This window comes from Nyctibius grandis, chromosome 5 (assembly GCF_013368605.1).
Source record: "Nyctibius grandis isolate bNycGra1 chromosome 5, bNycGra1.pri, whole genome shotgun sequence".
NCBI lineage: Eukaryota > Metazoa > Chordata > Aves > Nyctibiiformes > Nyctibiidae > Nyctibius > Nyctibius grandis.
The window spans coordinates 58312457-58327552 of record NC_090662.1 but is presented as its reverse complement, the minus strand read 5'-3'; the positions used below and the strand labels follow the sequence as shown (position 1 = coordinate 58327552).

General features: G+C 40.2%; 1 protein-coding gene across 2 annotated transcripts in view; it reads right to left on the bottom strand.

Moving 5' to 3' along the window:
- Nucleotides 1-9353, bottom strand: part of ATF7IP (activating transcription factor 7 interacting protein) — a 130166-nt gene extending 120813 nt beyond the window's left edge. The window contains exon 1 of one of the 2 annotated variants that reach the window (XM_068400343.1): nt 9215-9353. The gene's annotated coding sequence lies outside the window, so the exon portion shown is untranslated. Of the gene's footprint in view, nt 1-8870; nt 8977-9214 lie in introns of those variants that run through there. The other variant, XM_068400349.1, reaches the window with a different exon arrangement.
- Between the last annotated feature and the right edge of the window lie 5743 nt (nt 9354-15096).

Here is a 15096-nt window from a genome sequence, read left to right as displayed (position 1 = left end):
CAGCACCACCTATTCTGAAATATTGTGTAATATTAGTTGCCCAATAAAACAGTTTTACTTGGGGGAAAAAAAGGAAGTTCACTTTATAAATAAGGATGCTAGCAAGAACCCTCCAGAACACTTCAGTGCCCACAGAAATCCAGTATCTAATTCTTTATAAATGATGCAGTATGTTCTGCAAGTTTTTCGAAGAAGAGGTATCTAGAATCCCTTCAGCAATTTTGCTGGAATCTTCTTGTAACAATACTGAGTAGTTTGTTCCTAAAGAACTGGTTTGGGTGGGGGGGGCAGGGACAGAGAGGTTGTCAAACAAATACACGATTTTAATGCAAGCAGAACTAAATATAATACAGCTTCCTCTCGAGTATCTGTTCATTAACGCCAATCGTGCTCTTCTATAGGCAACCGTGGATCAGTTCTGGAGGGAGCTCCTCTATATCTGCCTCACTTCATCACGTACACCTCTTCTACAAAATCCAAATACAGCCACTTTAAAACAAAAAAACTGCAAGAGCATATGGGGTGATCCTGAGGGAAATTTATGTTGAATTATTCCTAACCTTCTACCAAAAAATAGTCTTTGTGATCCAAAATTAGCCCAACACAGTAAGACCCCCCACAAAAGGTGGGAGAACATGCCCTCCATCTACTTATTTCATGAAAACATCTAAACTTATGTAACTGTGCATGTCTGTTGCCAGCTGTAGCTGGTTATTTCAGGACTGATTAATCATACCAGCAGTAGTTGTCTGTTGCACTCATCAGCACCACAGTATTTTGAACTTAAAAAATGTTGAAATACACTATCTGGCTAATACAAGGACAAAAGGAAAAGCATGATTTGCCACACAAGAAAAAGCACATGCCACATACATGTAAACAGCTACATTGATTATTATAATCTTTGATAATACTGTAGAGATCCAGAGGACTAAACTAAAGTATGCTTGAAGTTCAAATGCCCAAAAGACAGGTCTCTCAAAAACACATTTGTGAACACTGGAGAACAACTTAATTACAATTAACTTAAAATTACCCGCTACACTGAAGCTTTTCTTCACCAAGACCTATTAGTAAATAAAAATTCAAGTTTACAACAAATTCAAAAGAAACTTTTTCTATTAGCCAGTTATAACCCCATGTAGCTTACACTGAACTTCATACATAGAACACCTTCAGCTTACAGGGATTTACAGTAACTTGTAACATTTCAAAATTCAAACTTAGTATTTCATTTATATGACAAATATACATACACTTTGATTTCCACAGTAGCAACGTTTTGAATAGAAGAGAATTCTATCTTTAGCGCACCTACAAAATTCCTACATCAAAAGGTGAATTCTGTCCTCTAGTCCTAGAAGTTCAACAAAAACCTGGAGAGGTTCTAATCCAGAACCCAAGAGATGCACTTGTACAACACTGCATTCTCTAACACTCAGTCTTGGAGGCAGATATACGGTCACTCAATGACTTAAATTGGTTTGAATGGGCGTAATGACTCGGCAAAAAAAATTCAGAGAACACTTTCACTGAGCCAGGGAAAACAGAACCCATGTCACACTCCAGTTGCTGTAGTCAATCGTCTTACCTTGTCAGAAAGCTTCATGAACATGCAGAGGTACCAATATGTTAATACAGACACTGAGTTGCAAAAAATCTCGCTGAATGGTAAGAAACCATATGCATTTACTCCAGAGTTCACGTCAATATACTTTGGTAAAGAAACACAGGTGTCTTAATATGTTAAAAAATATTAACCAAACTAATTTTAAAATAAACTCAGATGTTTAATTAAACACAGAAGGAGTAAAATAACTCATCTGAGAATGCTTTGGTCCAGGAAATATTAAGGGAACCTACACTAATGTGGAATTCCTATATTAGCATGGGACTACGATTTCTTATTGCTACTTAGGGTGGCATCTATACAGGTTCTCTAAAAATAAAAAAATAAGAAAATGGGGCACTTTAAAGAGATTCAGAATGGAATGTAAACTTAACCTGTTATGTTTTGATTTCTCTTAAATACATAATAAAAACTACAAACAACCTTAAATCTGTCCTCTTTTGATGACACGCCAACAGACTGCAGTATCATCTCAACAAGTTCAATCATTCTACTCATAAGTTAGATTTTAAAACAGAGCTTCCATTTTCCAACCTTCTCATGAACACCAAACAAGAAACTCAAGAAAATGGTACCCTGTCATCTCTCTAATTGTTGCCCTGTATAAGTAGTATCAGCCCCCACACCTCTCTTCAGTATCATTACATAGAGTCAGACTTTATACTAGGGCTCCTACCCTGAAGAATCAAGGGGAGGCAGAAAATTCTGGATTTTCAGACAGGGCTTTACGTCATTTCACATTACAAGGGCAGTAAAAAAGCAGCCAAAGCATAAATAATTTCTTTTGCTCAAATTATACGCTTAGAAACCAGTCTGCTACATACCATCCACATTTTCTTGGGTCCAAACCACATTTCAACCACTTTTCTCAAGTAGACAAAACAGTTCTTACACTGATAAAATTGATGACAGACTACTGTTTGTATGCATCTGAATTGAAGTCTCAATCTATTGAAACCCTCCTTTATTCCTGTATTTACACAGGCCAGTAGGCTGACTTCAAGAACATCTCAACTCTCACTTAAGACTGCAAGAACTTTGCAGATAAAAACTGCTAAACTACTGGGGAAAAGAGTCCATGATGATCACAAAAGGAACACTAGAGCCCAGAAAGTCAAAGTCTGCACGACATTTGAGGTCTTCCCATAATTCCAAGCCACTTGATGGTAGGACCAATGAAGGAAATTTTCCATGTATTGACTGAAGTCAGTAAGCATATATGTTTATGTGCTAATTTACTACTAAGCACATTTTGAAAGACTTAAAAAAAAAAGAGAATGCAACATCCTTTTAAAATGACCTTCTGGAAACTGCAATAAGTTGGAGGCAAAGGTAGAAGGAACTTTCTTTCATGTCAGGGTTTTTTTTTTTTTTTTAACCATAACATTTCTTTACACTATTGTGAAATGGAGGACAATGCTTAAGACAGCACAAAATGATGGAGCAAATGTACAGGTTATTTTAACAGCTAGCTGACATATCTAAAGTCATATAATTCATAAAACCTGTGCTTTTGAGTACATGAATTTACTTAAGAGCATTTTCAGAAATTGGATCTAGAAAAGGAAAACATTTTTCCTGTATTAAAAATACCCAAGTTACACACAGCAAACAAGCTCTATCAGTTTACCTCAGTGACTTAGAAAATAAACTATTCCAAAAGAATACTTTGCACACAGCCATCTAATTTACTAAGATCTCACATGATTTGATGTTTGTTCCTAGAAGAAATAAGAGCTGGTAACTCATGAGTATAGTTTTTAGTCATTTATAACATGCACAGCTCAAAACAAAAAACATCTTAAAGGACATAACTTTTTTTTTTTTTTTTAAAAAAAAAAAGTTACTCATAAATCCTGAACGAACATAAAGGGCATTTATATAATAAACATACATTATATATATTGTTCTGAATTCCTCCACAGTGGAGGAATGGAAGGTGACATACAACTGAGGGTCAGGCATTTATTTAACACCACAGTTACTATTATGCCTTCAGCTACACCACCAAGAAATCATTACTAAAAAAAAAAAGGGGGGGCAGGATGGGGCAGACTGGCTGTTAAATACACTGGCAACTTTAAAAAGTATATGTCAGTGGTACTAAACAAGATATTGACTGAGCAGTGGAACTAATGGAACCACATTTCCTGCAGATTTATAAACATTGTCTGGCTCCTTTTTATCAGGGTAATCTCAGGTTATCATTGGTGCCTTACCACACTGGGCAAGTGAGTGCATGTACGCGTCTAGTCCGAAGCTGCATGTCGATGTGAAAGCCTCCATGCTGCTTTGACAGACAATACCTATGTACTGACTGACAGCAAGTTATCCCCCCAAACCAATGTGTAACTGCCAGATTCCCTCACTGAGGACAATGGTAGCCTGTCCTCATCCCAGCTGCTTGTTTTCACAAAATTTGCAGGAATTAACTATCTTTGATACTCACTACTCTGTCAAATTTACTGAAAACCAACAAGTCTTTCAAGAATTACTAAGGACAGAACAACTGACAAACAATTATTACATAAAATTGGACTACTATCCTAGAACTGAGCAGATTTCTGTTAAAACTTGTAGGGCTGTGGCACAATTAAAAAATTTTTGTCACATACCTCTTTTGCAATTTTCTGCTTAAGCAAGGAAAGACAACTTGTATTTGTTAAACACATTTATCTTATTAGCAGAATTCCTAAGTGCCATTTAATAACCTTATTCATGCATTTTTTAAGTTTCATGCGGGCATTTATTTTTCACTAACAGCATTCTAGTTTTTGTTTAATACTAACATAACCGCAAATGAAAACATAAAACACAAAGCCACATAACACTCACATGTATCTGAAATTCTGCTCTCAACCTTGGGATGTTTTTGCATATATATTTGAACACAGATAGTCAAGACAGAACAGAGATAAGAACTAGAACATTAACTAAAACCAGAATACGCAACTAAAGTAAAAGACAAAAAAATCCAACCAAAACAGACTCCCATTTCTGAATCACAATTCAATTTTTTACACCCTGAAAATCTAGAGAATGTATTGGTTTAGTTCAATCTTTACCATTCTAAAAAAATACTAAAGCATTCTGCACATCCAGTTTCTGGATAACTAATATCAGTACTCTGTATCTGTAAAAGTGACCACACTCACTTTTATAGTCTGATCTGTAGGCTAATAATGAACTGTAATGATCAGATGCTTCCAGAGACTTCATATATAGAAAGTTTAACTCAAGGATTTTCTGACTCCCATTGCTACAGAAATAGGGAGGAAGAAAAGTTACAAAAACTCCCACACAAATAAAAAAGGTAAGACACCTAAACACACTATGAATGATATACAAAAATCTCTTCAGGTGAATGAAAATTAAGAACCCACAACACCATGCAAAATTTTGCTTTTAAAAAGATAACCAGAACTCAAAGGCTGACAAAATCTATGCTCCAGATCCTCCTAACTGAAAATCTCAAAGCTAGAAGACTTTACAGTTACCGTCTTTGGGATCAGCCACCAGGCTTTAATATCCAAAACAAGACTGAGCTACAGGAATTTTAAATATGAAGTATCACCCAATTCACATCTAAACTTTATTCAGAGGTCAAGACATTCTGTAACTGTCCAATTTATCAAGAACAGCTGGTTACAGAGATCACTTTACAGAACAACCTAACTTTCTCTCTGCTTCTTGATGAGCTGTCAAAAAAAAAATCAAGTTTTATTTGCTTGTTTTGGTTGGTTTTGTTGTTTTGTTTTTTTAAAGAAAGAAACAAACTCCCCCCCACAACAACCTTATCTTACCCTCCACCCTGTATTTGGATAAATCACTGCTGCTTGATGAACATTGTTTCTTACAGTACAGAGGAAAGACGAGAGCGTTTTTTCATGTAGTACAGCATATAGTGCAATGAGTATAACTGAAATACCGGAATGACGAATATACATCATGAAAGCATCATTTGTGTTGGCCAGTTTATGAGTTCCCAATTGCTTTGTCTATGTAAATCTCTCAAAGTAATGTCACATACTAAACAGAAGTAGGGTCCAGCCACAGATTTAACTGAAAAACATTAACAATCTCAAATTTCACTGCATTTAAGAGAACTATTATATAAAAATACATTGGGAAGGAAGAACAAAAAAAGAAACAAACTAAAGCCCCACATTAATGCATCATAACAGTTTTACAACTTGCAACTTGTTTTCCTCATTTAATATCCCTTACAAAAACTGTGTCCTATATCTGTGTCACTGCAGTAATTTGCAAAATAAACTCGTAACATAAACATGTAACTAGCACACAATATAGAAAAACACCAGGTGGAGACCAAAGAGAAAAAATGCATTCAACTTACAAACTATTTAAGTAACATACCTGCAGAGTATTTTTTGGCCTTACTATCTACATTTCATGAAAAACCCTGAGATTTTTGACATAAATGTAATTCCTGACAATAAGCTCAGATAAACCTAGCTAATAATTATACTATTAAAAAAATCTAGACAGGGAGAAATTATTTCTTTTTATTTTGGAAGGAAAATAGAATATCTGGTTTAGCCAGCTACTTTTCACTTCGGAAATTTCATCTGTTTGTAATAGAAAAAAATGTCTTCTCCCAAAAATCAAAATCAAACACAATGAAAATGAGAATTTAGTTACTAATTGGATATCAGTTACTAAATAGGATTTAAAAAATTGTTTAACATGTAAACTGTTTCTGTTTGCAACAGATTCTGTAAAATCAATATTTAAACTATTTTTATTCATAGGTTGTCCAGTCTCTTGGCTAACCAGATCACCTCCCATGCTGGAGGGAAAGCATATGTCTATATTAGACCACATTTCCTGTCTTTATTTCCCAAATTCTGCAAGCATTACTAAAGCAGCCTTTACAGGAAAGCTGACATACTACAGTTAATGCTGAGCTTCTAAATACGTGAAATGGGCGTAACAATACAAGCTAAAGCAGGAGGCATCAGCAAAGAGGCAAAGTACAGCATGCACACATGCATACCTATTCAGATTAGCATCTTATTGAAAACAGACTTCAAAATGGACAGGAAATGAGAATTAAAAGATCCCTCAATAAGAGCAGCAAAATGACTCTTTCAGTTGATGTATATAATTATTGTATCCTTCTGTGAACCAATTCTGTTAAGTATGATCAGTTTCAAGCCTACACGGGATTCAAGATATTCTTATTAAATTAATTCATACAGCAAAATACAACACTGTTCTATATTATCACAGAAAGCATCAGTTCAGCATTGCTACACTTGGTAGCAAGGTTGGAGCTGATAAAAAGCCTTTTACTTCAAGCAACATAGTAAATCTACTAAACTAAAAACATAACTATGAGAAAACAAAGCTCTCTTGAAATTCTTTGAAAAAAGAACACACAATGGGCAGTTACTTATAAGCAGGGACAAAACAAGGTTTTCTGTATTTTAATTACTTGGCATTTATTGAAAAAATGTATTGCTATCCAAAAATACCAGTACTCTTCCTTTCTAGATTATGTGTATATAAGAACTTGATGTGATACTTCTGAAGCATATAAACTAAGCTAATTGCCAAACTTGAGGAATAAATAGTGGGTTTAGTTGCCATGATTCATGATTGCACAAGTCCTCATGCAATCATTTGTGAATTCATTTTATGATGAGCCTGACAACTACCATTAGCCCCATTTCACAGATCTGAAAACTGAGGAATTACCTACCCAAGATCACATATAAAATAGCAGTGTTTTTTGTGTTTGTTTTTTTCCCCAAAGAATTCTTCATGTTCAAGGTATTACTCTCCTTCATACCTTCCTGTGCACAAAACAGTATCTAATCAGAAAAACAGATTTCTCTCACATTGATACCTGTTGCTTGTGTACAGAGGACATATTTGGCTTACTAATTTCAGATTTAAGCAGAAGCTAAGCACATTCTCCACGTTTTTATCTTAAAAAACCTAAAGTAAATACTAATAACTGCAATAACGGCAACTAGAACAAACTGGCATAACAGATAATGGCCCAAAATAAATTTTAACTTGCAACAGAGCCTAATAGCATGCTCACAGAATATCCTCATCTTGCAGATGCAAATTTTAATAAATCTATTCATAACAATATTGTATTTGCTGGTATCATCTGAGATATTGACCAAACGTATTTATTAAAATACTCTTACTTCAGTCAATTAGATGGCATGTTAAATAAGATGTCTAGATGTACAAGTGTTATTTTTCTGTGAGTGCATGAAAGCTGCAGTTTTAAGCTCACTGACTGTTGCCTAGAACAGTTGAGCTGTTCATCCCTTTAAGAGACAATTTTTCCATCAAGTCCATCCAATTTTCTCATCCAACAAGTCTATCTGTGTTAAGGGTCACACTGACATTACAATACGTATATTTATTTCAAGATTACTATTATGCAACAAAATATTCTAATGTAGGCATTTCCACTGGATAGCTGTCAAAGATCAGGAGCTCTAATAAGGATACATACCTGTTAAAAGAAAATACTGCTCGAGGATAATGCTACACCTCTAACAAGCCCCAATGTCACATCAGAATTAAAATCTGGAATGGTTAACCATGAATACAGTTTCAATATTTTAAATGCTTCAGTTCAAAGAAAATCAGAAGTTCACATGTACCTTCTTTACATGAATATACTACTTAAACTGTTAACTTTTGCCATTTTGTTTGATGTGGGCCTCCACGACAACCTGGAGTAGCCACTCCGGCCTTGTTTACTGATGACATCACATAAATAATGCATAACTAGGCCTTTTTTCCCCCCACTGAAACACCCTAATTTCTAGTAAATAAACACGCGCATACTCTTCAGGAACTTTAATCTGAAGTTCATCAGCACACTACTGAGCACAGTAACAAGAAAAACGGTTTTCTTCTTGTTGCTTCCACAGCCCACCCACCGTGACACTCAGCATCCACGCCCACCATACTTGTGAGGATATCCCCTGGCTGTATACAGCACTGCCCAGATCACACCATCCCCAATTCAGATACAGAGTAAGGAAACACTTTCGAGGTGCCAGGCAGCTGGATGTGCCACTGTCCCACCCAAACACCCGCCCAGTGCAGTGCAGGAAGTGCCTCCTCACCTCACAGATGCGTAAGACAGAATGCAATCAGACAGCTGCCTGCTCTTGCCCAGCTCTCTGCACCTTCAGGACACAGCAAAGTGCCCCAGCTGTGCCCCGCCTCACGCCAGACCTACCTGTGACCCGCACCAGCCGCCGCAGGGGTCCCTCCACCCCTGGGGGACGGAGGAAGGCACCTCCGCGCACTCGGCTCCCCACCTGCTGCCACTTCTGGGCGAAAACAGCACCGCGCATGCGCCCCGCCGCCTGCACTGGAGCCGGGTCACGTGCTCCCATGCAGCCCGCGCGTAGCTGCGCCGCGCTTGTGAGCGAGTGTGGGAGCGCGCAGCGGCGCGTGTGCAAAGCTGCAGCCCCGGCGCATGCGCACTGCCACTGCCACCGCCGCCTCCACCGCCGCCGCGTTCCGTACAGAACGCTGCCGCTTCCCGGCCGTTCGCTCCCCGAACGGAACGTGCGGTACCTGCGCCCCGGCGTCCCGCAGCACCCCCTGCCTCCGCGGTCGGCGGCCGCCGCCGCCGCTCCCGCCTTCCCGGTGCTGCCGCCGTAGATTCAAAATCGGAACGCGCTCCAGCCGCTAACACCGCCTCCTCACCGTCGCACGCGCCCGGCCGTTATGCAAATAAGCCTCGTGTCCCCTCCCCTCTCTCGGCTGACCCCGCCCCCTCCGTGGGCACAGGGGCCGGCAGTGGGGGCTGCCTCGGAGCCGACCAATCCCAGGGCCGGCCATCTTGGCGGCATGCAAATGAGCCGCCGAGTTATATAAATAAGCAGGTGGCTCCGCCCCTTAGCAGGCGGTGGCGGACCGGGACCGGGGGGCGCGCTGCAGCCGTCGCTGCCAGGGGGCGCTGTGGTGGGGCCGGGTCAAGGCTGAGGGAAAGGGCGGGAGCAGCCGGCCCTTCCTTCCTGCCTTCCCTCCCTCCTCCTTTCCTTTCTTTTTCCCTCCCTCTCCCCCTTCTCCAGCTTCCTGCCACAGCGGCTCTGGACTGCATGGCTCTGGAGCCTGACACTTTTGAAAGCCTGCCCGAGGTCCGCTGGGCGTCTCTGGAAATAACCTGTTGGAAATAACCTCTTGTCCAGGTTCTGGGCTGCGTGCGTGGTAACTTCAAGTTTTCTCTATGACAGGCTGCACCTGACCAGAACACAGAGGTCTGGGTTTTTTTTAATAACCACCAGCCTTGGGTTTCAAGAGTGCCAAGAAACCAGACAGTACCGTTGGCTGTGCTTTAAGTGAATCTATGGCACACGGCTTATCCTGGGTGAGCTGCGGGTCAAAACCACAAGCAGCCATATTCCACCCACCCTCCATTTCTGCTGCAGGGGTGTTGGTGGGAGGGGGAGAAAACCACAGGACCTGCTTTAATCTGAGACAGAACTTGGTGCCCTCTATACCATGGCCAAAGGCAGGAATGACCATTGCCAACAGCTGGTCTGGCCCACAAGGCACAGGTCAGGTCTAGCAGAAAGACCTGTGGCTGTATTCTCAGCTACAGAAAGTACAAAAGCATAGAGGGACATGTGTAGAGTTTTCGGCAGAAATGCTTATATACTGCCTGTGCTGATCTAGTGCTGAGATTCAAGTACCAGTCACCTACTAAGCCTGTAATGGAGAGTCCCATTCCCTCCTTGTTAAGGCCAACAAAGTTCATATTCTTCCTACTAAAGGCATAAAAACCAGCATCCTGATTTATCTACTTCAAGAGTAAGCTAAATATGAATTAAGTTTTTATCCGTCGCATACAGACCAGGCTAACCAACAGGGTGCTCTGTTCCTGTATGTCGTGAAACAGTACCTATGACACAGCCATTGTAAGAGTCCCGCCAGGTGTGCTTGGTGGATTGAGGGACAGTGTTTTAAGACGCTGCCATTCCCAGTGGTTTGGCTGACCTTCCTGCTACATGCTTCCATTGCACAGACAAGATGGAAGAAGAAAATGTATGCATGTGCCCATAAATTTGTGCAAACACATTTGCAACAGTGCTTTAAGCAGGTGTACTAGCCAGGGAACTTGAACTGCTGAAACGTGAATGTGCATCTTGCTCTGCCATCTTTGCTACAGGCATGACAATTTCTAAGAGAAATTGTGGCAGACACCTGCAACAGTAATTTCTTACTTTCATAGCTAGCTTTATTGAGCTGCAGTGCAATACTGGAATGTTTTATCTTGGAAAAAGGGAGACTTGAATTTTAGTTGAGTCTTTGGAGCTTTTGTGTACAGTCAGAGGACAAGGTGTTTCAGAAAGAAAAGGCTAGAACTATCCAGAAGTGGGCAGTTCCTAGCCATGCCTGTCGTTTAACTTGAAATTTCACTGCTGGTGAGCACGTTTGCAGGTTCCATGCATATACATCTTTTGAGAGTCAATCAGGAGTGAATGCTTTGTGGCTAAATGATGTATGTTTTCAGAACACTTGGTATTAGTACAGCCACCTCTTTGGACAAAAATTGCTGTTATTCCAAACTTAATTCAATATGGAAGCCATTACAGCAACATAGTATTTTCTCCACTGCAGTGCATCTTGTGCACCTAAAGGCAGAATGAAGAAGGTTTTGTCACCCTAAAAAATATACAGTTTGTCAAGTGTGCATTTAGGTATGAATTTGCTGCTATTGGCTTGATTTTTTTTTCCTCACAAATAGTTAGAAAATATAGAAATGCACCAAGAAATGAATGATTACAGAAATCTTTCTTGGATCTCTGAGGAAAAGATAGTACTGAAAATTTGAGTGCCTCAAAAAAAAATCCTGTTTGTCAGGCCTAATATCTGTCTCCATTTGGTGATAGGACACAGTTTAATCAACAACTGAGGGGACCCATCAACTACTAGAAGAGATGAGATATGTTGATTGTGATTATCCCCAGACTCTAGATTGCTGACAATCTCTGACGTGTTTGTAAGTCTACTTATAAACTTGCTACTGTTCTTTCAAATGGTGAAGAATCCAGCTGTCCAGAGTTTATATGTTGTTCACAGGGACAGAAACTGAGAAATCTCTGAAAGAAGTTCAGGAGAGCCAGTTCTGTAATGAAATACAGAAACATGAAAGTTACCACTGAAATCTCTCACTTAAATAGCATGGGAAAGTTTAGAATCATAGAATGGTTTGGTTGGAAGGGACCTTAAAGATCATCTACTTCCAACCCCCTGCCATGGGCAGGGACACCTTTCCACTAGATCAGGTTGCTCAGAGCCCCATCCAAACTGGCCCTGAACACTTCCAGGGAGGGGGCAGCCACAACTTCTCTGGGCAACCTGTTCCAGTGTCTCACCACCCCCATGGTAAAGAATTTTTTCCTAAGAGCTAATCTAAATCTACCCTCTTTGAGTTTAAAACTGTTCCCCCTTGTCCTATCGCTACATGCCCTTGTAAAAAGTCCCTCTCCTGCTTTCCTGTGGGCCCCCTTCAGGTACTGGAAGGCTGCTATAAGGTCTTCCCAGAGCCTTCTCTTCTCCAGGCTGAACAGCCCCAACTCTCTCAGCCTGTCTTCACAGGAGAGGTGCCCCAGCCCTCTGATCATCTTTGTGGCCCTCCTCTGGACTCGCTCCAACAGGTCCATGTCCTTCTTATGTTGGGGGCCCCAGAGCTGGATGCAGTACTCCAGGTGGGGTCTCACGAGAGCAGAGTAGAGGGGAAGAATTACCTCCCTCGACCTGCCAGTCATGCTTCTTTTGATGCAGCCCAGGATACAGTTGGCCTTCTGGGCTGCAAGCGCACGTTGCCGGCTCATGTTGAGCTTCTCATCAACCATCACCCCAAGTCCTTCTGTTCAGGGCTGCTCTCAATCCATTCTCTGCCCAGCCTGTATTTGTGCTTGGGATTGCCCCAACCAAAATGCAGGACCTTGCACTTGGCCTTATTGAACTTCATGCAGTTCTCATGGGCCCACTTCTCAAGCCTGTCAAGGTCCCTCTGGATGGCATCCCTTCCCTCCAGCGTATCGACAGCACCACACAGCTTGGCGTCGTTGGCAAACTTGCTGAGGGCGCACTCAGTCCCACTGTCCATGTCGCCGACAAAGATGTTAAACAGCGCCGGTCCCAATACCGACCCCTGAGGAACGCCACTTGTCACTGGTCTCCACTTGGACATCGAGCCATTGACTGCAACTCTTTAAGTGCAACCATCCAGCCAATTCCTTATCCACTGAGCGGTCCATCCGTCAAGTCCATGTATCTCCAATTTAGAGACAAGGATGTCATGCAGGACAGTATCAAATGCTTTGCACAAGTCCAGGTAGATGACATCAGTCGTTCTTCCCTTATCCACCAATGCTGTAACCCCATTGTAGAAGGCCACCAAATTTTTCAGGCATGATTTGCCCTTAGTGAAGCCATGTTGGCTGCCACCAACCACCTCCTTGTTTCCATGTGCCTTAGCGTAGTTTCCAGGAGGATCTGCTCCACGATCTGGCAGGCACAGAGGTGAGACTGCCTGGCCTATAATTTCTGCAAGGCCCAGTAGACCAATGTCTATTTATTAAGAATTACTCATAAATCTTTCAAATGTTGTGTAGAAAGGTGTTTGTGGTTTTTTTTTATTATTAATAAATTAAACACTCACTTGAAAGGTGACAGGAAACAAACACATTCAAAGTTTTATATAGAATTACCTAGAAATTTAACTTGGTGTATGAATTCTTTTTGCAAAGACAGAATGTGATCCTGTTTTTCACCAAAGCTTTACAACAATGACAGAAGTGGAATATAATAACTTACTTTGCTCCACAACAGTTACAGAAAGACAAACTATTAAAAAGCAAACAAACAAAATCAGTTAATTTTGTTTTCAGAACTACTTGTTGTTGATCACCAAAGACAATGACGACTAACAGAAAATCAGCATCAAAATTATTTTTAAATGGAAAATTTATTTTCATTCTTGTTTTACTTAGCACAAATTATGTTAATATGTTCATCATGATATCATAGCCATTTTCTATCATTACAAATATGTATCAGATGAATTCCTCAGTCTGACCTACGAGGAACGGCTGAGGGAGCTGGGGTTGTTTAGCCTGGAGAAGAGGAGGCTCAGAGGTGACCTTATTGCAGTCTACAACTACCTGAAGGGAGGTTGTAGCGAAGTGGGAGTCGGCCTCTTCTCCCGGGCAACTAGCAATAGGACAAGAGGACACAGCCTCAAGCTTTGCCAGGGGAGGTTCAGGTTGGACATTAGGAAGAATTTCTTTTCAGAAAGGGTTATTAGACATTGGAATGGGCTGCCCAGGGAGGTGGTGGAGTCACCATCTCTGGATGTGTTTAAGAAAAGACTGGACATGGCACTTAGTGCCATGGTCTAGTTGACATGATGGTGTCAGGGCAACGGTTGGACTCGATGATCCCAGAGGTCTCTTCCAACCTGGTTGATTCTGTGATTCTGTGATTCTGTGATTATTGCTTTAAAATGGGTTTATAGGAAAACTAAAGAATACACCCCATAATTTTTTTTAATGGCATTGTCCTTTTTTCAACTTCTTTCTCAGGCAGTTTTCCTGTTCAGCCTTAAAATCAAAAAAAACAACCTGTATTTTACTTACTTCATTGATGTACTCCACAGTTGTGTTAATTAACTCCAAAGTTGTGTTAATTAACTCCAAAGTTGTATTAATGTAGGTGTTACAGCAAGTAAGTGCCCTGCTATGGCATGTTACATACGAGCATAAGCAGCAGGCTAACATCCTTAGATTTGAAGAGCAATGACCATATTTGAATTATCATGTTAGTAATTTGAGGAAGTGGAAGTCCAGGTTTCTGTCAACTGCTCTTGCTGAAGTCAGATTGGTCATAAATTTGAAAAAGCAATGGTATCAGTCTATATTGCTCAGGCTTTTTGCAAGAAGAAAGTTAAAATAACAAATTGTTGAGAAAATACAACTTCAGCAGCTTTATTTGCAAAATTTTTTTTTTTTTCTGTGAAAGTGACATGTAAACACTACACTGGAGTTAAATTTACGAGGTACTAAAATTGTAACACCACAGAAAAGTAGATTTCCACATAGTTCACTTTCTGGTCTGAGGACTCTGCTAATGTGTTCAGGCATTGTAATGATAAACACAGACAAAAACCGAATAGATTCCAATGCACTTTACAAAAATTTTTTAAAAAAAGAGTATTTTATGTGCACAGATAATTTCTTCTTGATATTCTTAATTCTCCACTGAACTTAAGGCTTGAAGTATGCATATAATATTTCATTTTCTTATTTCCAGGTACTGTCTTAGGACAGCTCCCAACTTATGAATGACATATCACTAGTAAGCTGATTACATGATCCTTCTTTCTGTATGTCAAATTGTGTTAGAAAAATTAGACTTAATACCTTGAATATTGCCCAAATATTAAC